The sequence below is a fragment of the Geotrypetes seraphini genome, chromosome 6, assembly GCF_902459505.1.
Source record: "Geotrypetes seraphini chromosome 6, aGeoSer1.1, whole genome shotgun sequence".
In the NCBI taxonomy this organism is placed as follows: domain Eukaryota; kingdom Metazoa; phylum Chordata; class Amphibia; order Gymnophiona; family Dermophiidae; genus Geotrypetes; species Geotrypetes seraphini.
Genome location: NC_047089.1, coordinates 137,910,871 through 137,925,319, shown reverse-complemented (window position 1 = coordinate 137,925,319; position 14,449 = coordinate 137,910,871). Strand labels below are relative to the sequence as shown.

General features: G+C 45.3%; 1 protein-coding gene across 1 annotated transcript in view; it reads left to right on the top strand.

Annotated features, from left to right (window-relative positions):
- The window catches only part of TMEM131 (transmembrane protein 131), a 396,906-nt gene that overhangs the window by 119,744 nt on the left and 262,713 nt on the right, over window positions 1-14,449 (top strand).

The window sequence follows — 14,449 nt, the reverse complement described above, 5'->3', positions numbered from 1 at the left end:
TCTTTCCTCCCTGGCCCATGATAGGCCGAGTTGTTTGGTTGGTTGCTGTCCACCTGGGCTAAGTCATTCTGGTGGCTCTGGATTGGTCTCGCAGACTATGGTACGCAGATCTGATGCATCTTTGCAAGGGTCACGGCCTTTGGCTGAGCGCCCATCCAGACGTGCTTACGAAAGGTCCAGTATGCATGGAGGATCCGAGTCGCTTTGCTCTTATGGCATGGCTCTTGCGTATGCTGCCTTAGAACACAAAGGTTATTCTGAAGTGGTTATTGACACTTTTTTCAAGTCTAAGAAGTTGTTCAGTTTCCACATATGCTAAAGCATGGAAGGCTTTCCAACATTGGTGCGCTCAGGACCAGGTGGACCCATATTTGGCTCAGATCTGGTGATTCTTGTCTTTCTGCAAGCTAGACTTGATAAAGGCCTCACTGTAGCATCTCTTCGGGTCTAGGTAGTTGAGCTCTCTTGTTTTAGAGCCCAGGATCATCATTCCTCTTTGGCATTGCATCCTGATGTCGCTAAATTTTTGAAAGGGGCCCTTCGCATCAGACCACTGGTCAAACAGCCATTCCCTTCCTGCGACCTCAGTCTGATGCTGTCTAGTCTTACCAAGGCTCCCTTTGAGCCTCTTCGTTATACTTCCTTCTTGGATTTGACAATAAAGACCATGTTTTTGGTCGCTATTACCTCACCATGTCAGATTTTGGAACTCCAAGCTCTGTCTTGTAGGGAACCATTCCTCCACATCTCGGAGACTGGGATTTCCTTGCATACAGTTCCCTCCTTCCTGCCGAAAGTGGTTTCAGTTTCCCAGGTTAATCAGGAGGTGCATTTGCCTACTTTCCAGCCTACTGGTTCCAAGATGCAAAATCGCCTTATGAAGAAACTGGATGTGCGCAGGGTTCTTTGGCAAATAATCTTTGCTACCTGGAGGTCACTAATGAATTTCATCTCTCTAACCATCTGTTTGTGCTGACTCATTCTATTAAGCGGAGCACTCCCACTTCCAAGGCCACGATTTCCAGATGGATCCGCAGGGCCATTTCGTCAGCCTATATTCCTTTCGGGCAAGTCTCCTGTTTCTGTCAAGGCGCATTCTACCAAGAGTGTGGCTTCTTAATGGGCTGAAGCTAGAGCTGTCTCCCTTGAGGAGATCTGCAGGGCGGAAATATGGTCCTCTGTACACATGTTTGCCAAATTTTCAAGAATGGATATGGCAGCGAGACAGGATTCTGCCTTTGGATCCTCGATCTTACAGGCCAGCGCACCAAGCCCGCCTTAGCTTTTTGGGGACTTCTTTTGTACGTGCCATCTGTCTAGAATGTCTTTCCTATTGCACTGGAAAAAGAGATTATGTAGTTATCCTGGTAAGCTCTTTTCCAGTAGATAAGTGAGACATTCTAGATGCCTGCCCTTCCTGCGCCTGCCTAGTTGTCTGTTTGTTTATACTTCTTCAAGTTGTTTCTTAGATGTCTGTCAGCCTTAGGGTCTGGGAAGAATACTGTATATGTTACTGTTTCTGCAGGATGCTCCTTTGAAGCCTTTGTTGGCTGTTTGCAGTTGATGTTCTCATGTTAATTCTTGAGCAGAACGGTTGTTGTTGAACATGATTGCCATGGCTATCTCTACTTCATGTTGATTTGGTAGCTCTTAGTGCTTGGGTACTAACTAGGTGGAGCTAGAGAGCACAATGAAGTACAGCAAAGGTACAGAGAAAAAATCCAGAGTGGATTCCTTCTGCAGATGGCACGCAGCAATGGGAACACTATCCATCAGCCTAGAACAGAGGTGTCAAATGTTGGTCCTCGAGGGCTGCAATCCAGTCGTGTTTTCAGGATTTCCCCAATGAATATGCATAAGATCCATTAGCATACAATGAAAGCAGTGCATACAAATAGATCTCATGCATATTCATTAGGGAAATCCTGAAAACTCAACTGGATTGCAGCCCTAAAGGACCGACATTTGACACCCCTGGTCTAGAATGTCTCATCTCTCTACTGGGAAAGAGCTTACCAGGGTAAGTACATAATCTTTTTCTTTTTTTTTTTTAGTTCAATAATTTCACTGCACAACAAAGTTTTTGCTTCCTGAACACTGCTGGGTGTTTCTTATAGAATTTTGGGTGCTGATCATGAATATTACATCAAAAATTACCCATCACGTACCATTTCAGAGAAATCTTCAATTTTGTCGTGATTTTTTCTTATATTTGGATGCAAACAATTTTTTCTCCCATAAGTGTCTTATCAACAACGGTTTGTGCCGCCTGGGTATGTCCATGCATAAAATCTAGCCAGGTTGGAAGCTGTTTATGGAAGATGACATCCTGGGCATGTCTGGGCAGGTCTGAACGAGCTTGCGCTGTCTCACCATGCTATAATGGTGGCTTCCATACACCGATCCTGCTCATTTGGTTAATATAGATAGTCCGTGTGTGTATATAGTATCAGTATAGTAAAGTATAGTAGTATAGTAGCTGTAGCAATATAACAGTAAGTAAGCTTGATGCTATAGACGTTTTGGTGTCGGGCAATATGTCTCGTCGGTGTCGTAACAGCCGCGACACATTCTGCTATATCTGTGGGGAATATACACTTACGCCTCAGAGACGTTCGATGACTGGCCCTTGTAAAGAAAGCCTATCATCTGTATTTTGGCTGCAAAATAGGTGATCAAGACAAGCAATGGGCGCCTCCACATTTGCTGTGCGACATGTGCTGTTAGTCTGAGAGCCTGGCTCAGAGGTACTCGAAAGACGATGCCATTTGCTGTTTCCGATGATATGGCGAGAACAGAAAGACCATGTGACGGACTGTTATTTCTGTTTGACTAATGTGTCTGGTTTCTCTGCCAAAAACAAAGAAGTCAATTGAATATCCTAATCTGCCTTCAGCAATGAGACCCATGCCACATGATGACAGTCTTCCAGTTCCGAAACCACCAGTAGGATTGGACCTTAGACGAACCAGATGAAGAAACTGCAGTGCAGGGTTCTAACAGTGACATTGACCCGGATTTTGAACCATCCTCATCAGGCGATCCACATCTGATAACACAGTCCGAATTGAACGATTGGTCAGAGATTTGGGTCTGTCAAAAGCAAAAGCTGAGCTGCTAGGTTCGAGACTGCAGGAATGGTGTTTGCTATCACCAGGTACGAAAATTTCTGTGTTTCGAGACCGGCATCATGATATAACCAAATTTTTTGCACAAGTCGACAGTCTCTGTTTCTGTTGTGACATTGAAGGATTGTTCTCGGTCTTTGGTTGTGATCACAACCCGGAAGGGCGTCTTTTCATTGATTCGTCAATGTTAAGCCTGAAAGCTGTTCTGTTGCACAATGGCAACGTTTATCCTTCAGTACCTGTTGGCTATGCAGCACATATGAAAGAAACATATGAGAATATGGAAATGTTACTAAAGTATGTCCAGTATACCAGGTATAACTGGAATATCTGTGGAGACCCTCAAAGTCGTTGCTCTGTTACTAGGACTGCAGCTTGGCTATACAAAGTACTGCTGTTTCATCTGCGAATGGGAACAGCCGAGACAGAGAGTCGCACTATTCTAGAAAGAACTGGCCACTCCGTAAAAAGTTAGTTCCAGGACAGAAAAATGTAGCACATGAATCGCTTGTTGACCCGACAAAGATATTTTTGCCTCCTCTTCACATTAAACTGGGACTCATGAAGAATTTTGTGAAAGCAATGAACAAGGGAAGGGGAAGGTTTTCGTTATTTAAGACAGATGTTTCCCAAGAATAACTGATGCCAAGATCAAAGAGGGTATTTTTGTTGGCCCCCAGATCAGACATGTTATGAGTGACAAGCGATTTGAAGATCTGTTAGTTTGGGCCGGAAAAAATTGGCTGGAAAGCCTTGAAAGACGTTGTTGACAATTTTCTGGGCAATTACAGAGCCCCAAACTACATTCAGCTGGTAGACAAACTTCTCAAAGCATACAAGAGAATGAAGTGCAATATGGTCACTCAAGATTCATTTCCTCCATTCACACTTGGGACTTCTTCCCCGCAAATCTCGGTGCTGTGAGTGACGAGCACGGTGAAAGGTTTCATCAAGACATAGCTACGATGGAGAAACGATACCAGGGCAATTGGAATCCGTCAATGCTTGACCGACTATTGTTGGATGCTACAATGTGATGCACCAGACACTGAATATAAAGAAACTCGGGAGCAAAACACTTTTAATTCTGTTTACATTTAGTCCGCTTGTGCGAAACGTAAACTTGACTATATATTTTATTGTCAGTAAAACATAAAAATGTCTATTTCTCATAGTTCTTACGTGATGCAGTAAAACCAAAACCATATTTGAGCATACCAAGTTGGTACCTGTCATAATCACCAAAAACTTTTCAGGAATCAAGACTTAACCAAAAAATTGTTGTGCAGTGTTTTTATTGAGTATTTTGAAAAATACAGGGAGCATTTCAAATACATAAAAACAAAATAAAGCTTTGTGTATAAAGAATCTGCAAATATATATTTAACTGTAGAGGACCATAGCAGTAAGAAAAGCTCCAAGTATTGGAACTGCTTGTGAAGACTATATGAGAAAAAGATGAGGGAGAACAGAAATAGAAATTAAAAGAGAAAGGAAAGAAAGAAGAAAAGAGAAGAAAAGGAAGGGAAGACAGGGGTGTCTACGAAGCAGAGCGTACATAGGAATCCAGGAATGACCAGGGTGATTTTTTGCTCTTCAAATTCATGGAGGTTCGGAGTGTAATTTTATTCTCATATTTATAGGATTCAAATCTATGATACATACATAGAGAGTTCCACCAAAAAGTATAATCTAGTAGCGAAGATGATTTCTAATTTTTCAGAATGTGCATGAGAGCAGTCACAAACATGGTAATTGATGGAGCTTAGAGGACAGTTTGATTGTGCGAAACAGGGATTGTTGAGAGCGAAGGATTATAATGTCCATAGAGATCTCTTCCGAGCATTAGTGATAGATTGTATGGTGTTCCAAATTTGAGGGCCAAAAGGAGCGGACCAAAGTACAATGAAAAAAACATATGATGCAAGAGTTCCCTCCTCTTTCAAACAGTTCCAGCAAACAGAGTCTTGCTTTAAGTTGGCTTTCCACATGCGAAATGGGGTCCATACTGCATTCCACATAATAAAGAACATTGATTGTGAAACTCTAGAACACAGGTGTCAAAGTCGGTCCTCGAGGGCCGAATCCAGTCGGGTTTTTCAGGATTCCCCAATAATATGCATGAGATCTATGTGCATGCACTGCTTTCAATGCATAATTCATTGGGTAAATCCTGAAAACCCGACTGGATTACGGCCCTCGAGAGGGACTTTGACACCCCTGGCTCTAGAAGATAAAAAGCGGGCGGTTGTTGAAGACCAAAAGAGTTCCAGTCAATGTCAGAAAGCGGAGTGTGAGTATAATATCCCGTGTTTTCATTAGATTGAGGTGAAAAAGTGAAGGAATGATCTCTCAAAATATTATAGAAAAAAGATATAGCCTTGCCTTTTAATAGAGTCAATAAAGACCAATGGCGGATAGTATTTTTGGAAGTCATGAAGTCAAAACGTATATGCACAGAAGACAACACTCCAATGAGTGAGAGCCACTGTGAATAAACAGAAGAAGGCAGCAGGTATGTGGAGCAAAGTATATCAAAAGGAACTGACGCAGTAAGAGTAGACAATTGATGGGCAAACCATATACCTGCCCGCTGCCACCGTTTCCATGAGAGGGATTTGCCATGGTTTTGGATTTTGGATTATTCCAAAGAGACAGTGAGTGGGCTAACCATTAACTGAGATCTCAGCTAATGTATCTAAAAGATGAAGAGCTGCGGCGTTGAACCCAACAAAGAGTACCTTCTCAAATGTCTGGTACTGACAACTGTTAGTAAGGCAGGAGATGTGTAAAGGCGTGCATAAAAAGCACTCCATTTCAAACCAAGCAGGAAGGATCTTGGGGATAGGAGTCAGTAACCCAGTAAGCTCCATATTTAGCTAGTGATAGCAATATAATAATCATAGATTATTGCGGCGTTGCCGGTTCTCCTGATCATCCAATCGTGTTGTCAATGCTGCCACTTGAGTCTGCAAAGCAATCACATTCTCGCGATCCTGCAGTGCTGCATCCTCATCTTCAGACACCCTCTGCTCTACTGCTGCAATACGGCCAGCATGTGCTTCAAAACGATCATTAATACAGTCTACAGCCAACTGTAATTTAAGAAGTTTATCTTCCAGGGCCGCGGTGACCATTTTCGAAATTTCTTGGGCCCATTCACCCCAATGCGCAGAGGTTAGAGCGGGAGTCGGCGCCGCCGCTATTTTGAGCGCGGAGCAGGCTGATTTATGTTTAGGCGTTTTCGCCGATCTTACCGGCATTCCTGTCTGATGCACACTTTTAAACGGCTCCACACATACACAACCGTCGAGAAAGGCCCACAGGTGAGGCAGAAACAGTTCGAATAATTTTATTCGTTAGGCAGGCTAAAGAGCTCAGGGACGCTCGTGACCTCAGGCCTCTTACTGCTGAGCAGCGCTGGAGAATTCAGGTCTTTTTTTTTTTTTTGCCGATTTCGCCGACGCTTTAAGGATTTGAGGATTCTGGCAGCAAAATATACCCGACTATGTAAAAATAATAAAGTATAATAGCACAGTTTTATTTGAATTTAGGTGTGTGTAAGAGGAGCTGTTACACCATTCGTGTGGTCTCCGTGGCGATCAGGCCACGCCCAGAGGTGCTGCTCTTGAAGAAAACTCGGTCCAGCAGGGGAATTCGGGGGCGGAGGCAGGACTCCCACGCTACCCGACAATCACCGGGCCGAAGAGAGGAGCAGCCCCGAAGGCAGGGAGCTGCTTCTGAGGAGAGCGATGAGAGTCTCTGGACTTCGGGGCGGAGCAACTCTCCCCAGGAACTCCTGCTGGTGGCTGGAGGGGGTCCGGTAACGGCTGTGCGCCGTTGGCGCTTTAGATTTTTTAAATTCGGGTCCCCCGCTGGTCTGGGAGAGGGGCGCAACAAGGGCTCCCACGCTCAACTCTCCCCAGGAACTCCTGCTGGTGGCTGGAGGGGGTCCGGTAACGGCTGTGTGCCGTTGGTGCTTTAGATTTTTAAATTCGGGTCCCCCGCTGGTCTGGGAGAGGGCGGAGCAAAGGCTCTCACGCTCAACTCTCCCCAGGAACTCCTGCTGGTGGCTGGAGGGGGTCCGGTAAAGGCTGTGCGCCGTTGGCGCTTTAGATTTTTAAATTCGGGTCCCCCGCTGGTCTGGGAGAGGGGCGGAGTAAGGGCTCCCACACTCAACTCTCTCTAGGAACTCCTGCTGGTGTTTTTAATAATTAAATAATTAAATAGATGAAGAAGTGTTGTTTAAAAGGAGGGAGCTCAACTGTCAGCCAGCCACCATCCAGCCTCCAAGTTATAATCTCTTTTTCTGCATTGTCCTAGCCATGTCTCTCCATAAGCCTAGGAGCATCCCAGCTGAATACATTTCTTCAAAAAGGAGTCACTCGATGTAATTCATTATTGAGAGGAAATATGTTTTTTCTTTTCTTTTAAAAATATTTGATGCCTTATCTCCCCATTATGTCTAGATCAGGGATGTCAAAATCCCTCCTCGAGGGCCGCAATCCAGTTGAGTTTTCAGGATTTCCCCAATGAATATGCATGAGATCTATTTGCATGCATTGTTTTCATTGTATGCTCATAGATCTCATGCATATTCATTGAGGAAATCCTGAAAACCCGACTAGATTGCGGCCCTCGAGGAGGGACTTTGACACCCCTGGTTTAGATCATCTATTGAGTATCAAGATGCCTAGATTATATAAGGACAATGGTATTTTATGTTTTAAAATTAATTGACAACTTAACTTCTATTCCAGTATAACAATCCATGTGTCAATCTCTTTGGTTAAACTCCAAGATTCAAATTGGCGAGTCTAAGATCCTCTGGAAACATTGGCTGCGGGCAGGCATGCGCACGTTAGATGTTGTGATATCAAATAGGAAAATGCTTTTTCACGACTGCAACAAACATTCGACATTACTAAGTCTCAATCATATAAATGGTTGCAGTTGAAGCAGGCCATTCAGAAGGGGTTGCCTGAGTGTCAAAATTTACAAAATCAGTATAGCTTGCCAGGCCTATGTTTCCAGACAGATTTGCTAGGGCATCAGGCCGCCAAGTGGTATAAATTAATATCAGAATATTTGAATAAAATACCTAAAACAAATCTAAAAGACATTTGGAGCATTGAGACAAAGCAGCATATTATCCCAGGACAAGCAGGCAGCATATTCTTAACTGATGGGTGACGGCACCGACGGAGCCCCGGTACGGACAATTTTAGAGTGATTGCACTCTAAGAACTTAGAAGGTTCTAGCTAGGCTGCACCGCGCATGCGTGAGTGCCTTCCCGCCCGACGGAGGCGCGCGGTCCCCAGTTTCTTAGTTTCCGCGGAGCTAAGAAGATGCGTTTTTTTCAAAGGCCGTTGAAAACTTTTCTCTTGCCTTCCCGCTCGCATATTTTTTGCTTGTTGGAAGCTTATCTTCCACTCTTTCAGTACCGGCCCATTCTGCCTCCTCGGCTTCCATGCCAGTATTATCGGCGGAACCGAGAGGCCTCCATCGGGCTGTTCAAATGACCGAACCTCCACTGCTATCTGATTACTCCCGGCACCGGCAACCTCTAACTTCCCCAGGTACCACCTCTGTGCGATCCGGGAAGTCGGTACGCAAAACCCGGCATGCTGAACCTTCGACACCGGACTCCCGGGGTCGAACCTCTCAGGTACGGGACCCTGACCTGTGGAATGACTCTGAAGAGCCTTTGCTGTCTGAGGAAGAGGTTTCTTCAGCTGAGGAAGACCCCTCTCTGCGAGAACCTTCTTCTAAACTGGAACATTCCTCCTTTACCTCATTTTTAAAGAAGATGTGTGAGTCTCTTTCAATTCCTTTGGAGGCTGAATCTAAAAAATCTAAGGCTTTCCTTGAAGCTTTGGACTTTGATCAGCCTTCAAAGGAATTTCTTAAATTGCCCCTCCATGACATTTTGAGGGAGACTTTTTATAAAAATCTCGAGACACCTTTAACCATCCCTGGTGCTCCTCGCAAGTTAGACACTTTGTACAAGGTCATCCCTATTCCAGGCTTTGACAAACCCCAACTCCCACATGAATCCTTGTTGGTTGAATCCACTCTCAAAAAGTCTGCGGGCACTAGTGTCTATGCTTCTGTCCCTCCTGGCAGAGAAGGGAAGTCCATGGATAAGTTTGGCAAGCGTTTGTATCAGAATGCTATGCTTGCCAACCAGTCCGGTAATTACGCATTTCACTTCTCCTTTTACCTAAAGCGCCTCATTCAACAACTGGCTTCCTTTGAAAAGTACTTGCCTGAACGGAAGCTACCTTCTTTTCACCAATACACTTCTAGTCTGTTACAGCTCAGGAAATTCATGGTCCGTTCGATTTACGACACCTTCGAACTGACCTCGAGGGCTACTGCGATGGCTGTGGCTATGCGCCGTCTCGCTTGGCTTAGTGTTTCGGAGCTTGATGTCAACCACCAGGACCGCCTTGCCAATGCTCCTTGCCTCGAGGATGAATTATTTGGTGACTCTCTCGATTCTACCACAAAAATTATCTGCCCATGAGATTCGCTGGGACACTCTGCTGAAGAATAAAAAGAAACCTCCACCTGCTCGGCCCTTTCGCCAACAATCTTCATATCAACGCCGCTACTCTGCTCGTCCCCTATCACCTGCTCCTCAGTAGCCTCGACGGCAGCGTCAACAGCAATGCCAACAGCCCCGTGCTCAGCAGCAGCAACCGGTGAAACCTTCTGCCCAACCGAAGTCTACTCAACCCTTTTGACTTCATTCTCCAGGGCCTAGCCAGTCTTCCACCATCGTCCCTTCTGCCTCAACCCATGGGAGGACGTCTTTCTACTTTCCTCAGCCGTTGGGAGATCATCACTTCAGACCAGTGGGTTCTAAACATCATTCGCCATGGCTATTCTCTCAACTTTCAGACTCTTCCCACCCAAAGTCCTCCAAAAGAGTCTGCTTTGAACACATCTCAGTCCTCCCTCCTCCTTCAGGAAGTCCAATCCCTTCTTCTGAACGTCATAGAGGAAGTTCCTCTAGATCAGAAGGGGCAGGGATTCTACTCCTGCTATTTTCTGGTTCCCAAAAAAACTGGGGACCTCAGACCCATACTAGATTTTCGGGATCTCAACAAATGCTTGGTCAAGGAAAAGTTCAAAATGCTTTCTCTTGCCACACTTTATCCTCTTCTCACTCAGGACGACTGGCTATGCTCCCTCGATCTCAATCTGGCCTCCAGACAGTATCTCCGCTTCATGATCAATCACTGTCATTACCAGTACAAAGTGTTACCCTTCGGTCTTGCCTCCTCTCCCAGGGTATTCACAAAGTGTCTCATTGTGGTGGCTGCTTTCCTATGCTCTCACCATCTTCAAGTCTTCCCTTACCAGGACGACTGGTTAATCAAGGCTCCTTCATCTCAGGAAGTGCTTCATGCCACCAACCAGACCATCCTATTTCTCCAACTTCTGGGTTTCGAGATCAATCTGCCCAAGTCGCATCTCATCCCCACTCAGCGGCTTCAGTTCATCGGAGCGATCTTGGACCTGTTCTCATGAGGGCGTTTCTTCCATCCAATCGCCTTCAGACTCTTCTTCATCTCTGTCAGCAGGTCCATCTCTGCAAAACAAATGATGATACTCTTGGGTCACATGGCCTCGAAAATTCATGTCACCCCCTTCACATGTCTTCACCTGCGCACTCCTCAATGGACCCTAGCTACCCAGTGGTCCCAGGCAACGGATCCTTGTTCGCGACACATATCTGTGACATCGTCTCTTCGACAGTCTCTGCAATGGTGGTTGAAATCTTGCAATCTCTCCAGAGGCCTTCTGTTTCATCTGCCTCCTCATCATCTCGTCATCACCACAGATGTATCCCCATATGCCTGGGGAGCTCACTTGGACGATTTCCAAATACAAGGTCTTTGGACTGCCCAGGAAAAGAAACATCACATCAATTTCCTGGAACTCAGAGCGATGTTTTATGCCCTCAAGGCTTTTCAGCATCTCCTCTTTTCTCAAGTTCTACTACTTTGCACAGACAATCAAGTAGCAATGTACTACATCAACAAGCAGGGTGGGACGGGCTCTCGCCTGTTGTGTCAGGAGGCCCAAAAGATTTGGTTTTGGGCGACAGCCCGCCATTTATTCCTGAAAGCTGTCTACATTCAGGGAGAGCAGAATTCCTTAGCAGACAATCTCAGCAGAATTCTCCAACCCCACGAATGGACTCTTGATCCCATAACTCTCCAGTCCATTTTCGCTCAATGGGGCACTCCTCAGGTGGACCTTTTTGCAGCTCCTCACAATCATCAACTGCCCCAATTTTGCTCCAGACTCTTCTCCCCTCACCGTCTGGCAGCAAATGCGTTTCTCCTGGATTGGACCAATCTATTCCTTTATGCATTTCCTCCTCTGCCTCTCATGTTGCGGACCTTGTTCAAGCTCAAGAGGGAACAAGCCACCATAATTCTCATCGCTCCACGGTGGCCCAGGCAACATTGGTTCTCCCTTCTGCTTCAACTCAGTTCCAGGGAGCCCATACTTCTTCCACTGTTTCCTTCTCTGCTTACTCAGCATCAGCAGTCCCTCCTACATCCCAACCTACAGTCTCTGCACTTGACAGCTTGGTATCTCTCGGGCTGACCTCGGCCCATTCTCTTCTTTCTCAGCCTGTCCGTTCTATTCTTGATGCTTCCAGGAAGCTGGCCACTCTTCAATGCTATCAACAGAAGTGGACCCGGTTTTCTTCCTGGTGCCTGCTGCATCATCATGATCCAGCTTCGCTAGCAGTAGAACTAGTGTTGGATTATCTCCTTTCTTTATCTAACTCTGGTCTCAAATCTACTTCTATCAGAGTCCACCTCAGTGCCATTACTGCTTTTCATGAGCCAGTTCACGGAAAACCTCTTACTGCTCATCCTTTGGTTTCCAGATTCATGCGGGGACTTTTCAATGTGAAACCACCTCTCAAGCCCCCTCCTGTGGTCTGGGATCTTAATGTGGTTCTTTCCGCCTTAATGAAACCTCCTTTTGAACCATTGGCCATAGTTCATTTCAAATTTCTCACTTGGAAAGTGATCTTCCTTATTGCTCTCACCTCTGTCAGGAGGGTCAGTGAATTGCATGCACTAGTTGCCGATCCACCTTTCACAGTTTTCACCATGACAAGGTGGTTCTGCGTATGCATCCAAAGTTCCTCCCTAAGGTTGTATCTGACTTTCATCTTAATCAGTCCATTGTCCTGCCTGTATTCTTCCCGAAACCTCATTCTCATCCTGGAGAACAGGCTTTGCACACTTTGGACTGCAAGCGTGCTTTGGCTTACTATTTAGAGCGCACTAAGCCTCACAGATCGTCTCCCCCAACTTTTTCTGTCCTTTGATCCAAATAAGTTGGGACATCCTGTTTCTAAACATATGTTATCCAATTGGCTTGCTGCTTGCATCTCGTTCTGTTATGCTCAGAGCGGACTGCCACTGGAAGGTTCTGTCACGGCCCATAAGGTTAGAGCTATGGCAGCGTCTGTAGCTTTCCTCAGATCAACTCCTATTGAGGAAATCTGCAAGGCTGCTACTTGGTCCACAGTTCATACTTTCACACCTCATTATTGTATGGATGCATTCTCCAGACGGGATGGACACTTCGGCCAATCTGTTTTACAAAATTTATTTTCCTAATGGCCAACCTTCCCTCCATCCCTCTTTTTGTTAGCTTGGAGGTCACCCATCAGTTAAGAATATGCTGCCTGCTTGTCCTGGGATAAAGCACAGTTACTTACCGTAACAGGTGTTATCCAGGGACAGCAGGCAGATATTCTTACATCCCACCCACCTCCCCGGGTTGGCTTCTTAGCTGGCTTATCCTAACTGGGGACCGTGCGCCCCCATCGGGCGGTAAGGCACTCGCGCATGCGCGGTGCGGCCTAGCTAGAACTTTCTAAGTTCTTAGAGTGCAATCACTCTAAAATTGTCCATACCGGGGCTCTGTCGGTGCCGTCACCCATCAGTTAAGAATATCTGCCTGCTGTCCCTGGATAACACCTGGTAAGTAACTGTGCTTTTCTGCTACTCAATGGTCACAGATTTGGACTTGGAGGATCTATGAGACAAGCTTGGTTTTTTCTTTTACAAAGAGTTTTTTGGATCCCAGTTCATTTGCAGAAGTTAGATAGTTCTAAATCTAATAGATGCTGGCACTGTCATCTTGAAATAGGGGCACTGGATCATCTGTTCTATTGTCTTTTGATACTCAATTTTTGGAAGTCGTTATGGGGACATATTAATAAAATACTGGCATCATCGATTCCATTAACATATGATGTAGTCATCTGTGGGACACTATTGCATGCAAAACCCCCTTTGGACCGATATAAATGTAGGCTTTTCATTATTATGACCGGGATTGCCAGGCAAATGGTTACTCACAATTGGAAAAATTGGGATTGGCTTCGTTTTACTTTTTGATAGGCGAATTTATGTTTATGTTATAAGTATGAGAAAATGAATGCCGACATGATGGGACATAATAATTTATTCAGATTAGTTTGGGGTCCATACTTTAGTATAGTTGTCATTTACCTTTAATTTCCATAGATTTATACACATATCCAGGGAAGGGTGGGGGGGTTATCTCTTGTTTTATTCCTTGATTGAGTGAATGTACTGGAAAGGAGGATTGGGGTGGGTAATTCATGTTGTATTGTTGTTGATTTATTGTAAGTGCTGGTTCTGAATATTAATGTACACTTCTCTCTCCAGATTCGTGGGGGATAGGGGCAGAGCCGAACCGCGAATGGCGAAAAACTGCGAATATCCGGCTCTGACCCACCCCCGCCTCCCTCCCGCCTTCCCAGTCTTACCTGGTGGTCTAGCGGGCTTTCGGGCAGAAGCGATCTTCCTACGCTCCTGCCCCGTGCAGATCGCCATTAGGAAATGGCTGCTGTGAGTTCCCGTAGTCTCTCGAGACTACGACGGGAACTCCCTACAGCTATTTCCTAATGGTGATCTGCATGGGGCAGGAGCGTAGGAAGATCGCTCCTGCCCTGAAAGCCCGCTAGACCACCAGGTAAGGCCAGGATGCCGGGGGGAAGACTTAACGATGTTTTTTTATCTCTTTTCCCCCTCCCCCAAAAATTGCGAATATGTGAAATCGCGATTGCTGAAACCGCGAATGGGGAGGGGGAAGTGTATGTATAATTTTTTGCATATTGTATTAGCCTTAAAAATTTAATAAAGATTTAAAAATATATATATATTTGATGAATTATTGACATGCATTAACTGTGTCATCAAATCATTAGCATATCCTTAAAACAGATAATTTCACAGTTTTATCC